Here is a 616-nt window from a genome sequence, read left to right on the forward strand (position 1 = left end):
TCACCCGCACCCAGCACTGCCAGCTCCCCGAGCAGGATGGGAGAGCGGCTGGAGCCTGGCAGCCCCCCGAGCAGCCCGGGAGAGCGGCTGCAGGCTGGCAGGATCACCCAGACCTGGCGCTGGCAGCTCCCCGAGCAGCCCGGGAGAGCGGCTGGAGCCTGAAGGATCACTCACACCCGGCGCTGGCAGCTCCCCGAGCAGCTCGGGAGAGCGGCTGCGGGCTGACGGCTCACCCGCACGCCCCACGGGCTCCCAAACAGGCGCAGGACCGCGGGAGCTGCGCTCCTACCAGATGTGCTGCGGGGCAGGGATGTCCTCCGGACACATCTGGCGGATCTGCATCCCCAGCTGCTGCCCGGCTGTGCAACCGGAGCCCGCAAGGACGCGTTCTGCTCCCGAGAGGATCCCTCCCCAGCGGGGGAAGGAGCTGGGGGAGGCTGTGCCTGTTTGACACACACGAACACGCACACCTGTACCTGCCCTCTCGCTGCCGGCAGAGCCGCTCTGGCCGCCCAGCAGGTGACAGCTGTGTCACTGGGGCCACACACGCTCTTCTCAGTCCCTGGATGCTGTCCCGGGAGGTGCCAGCCCACCCCGGGGTGCTGGGACTGAGGGG

The sequence above is a fragment of the Motacilla alba genome, chromosome 24, assembly GCF_015832195.1.
Source record: "Motacilla alba alba isolate MOTALB_02 chromosome 24, Motacilla_alba_V1.0_pri, whole genome shotgun sequence".
Classification (NCBI taxonomy): Eukaryota; Metazoa; Chordata; class Aves; order Passeriformes; family Motacillidae; genus Motacilla; species Motacilla alba.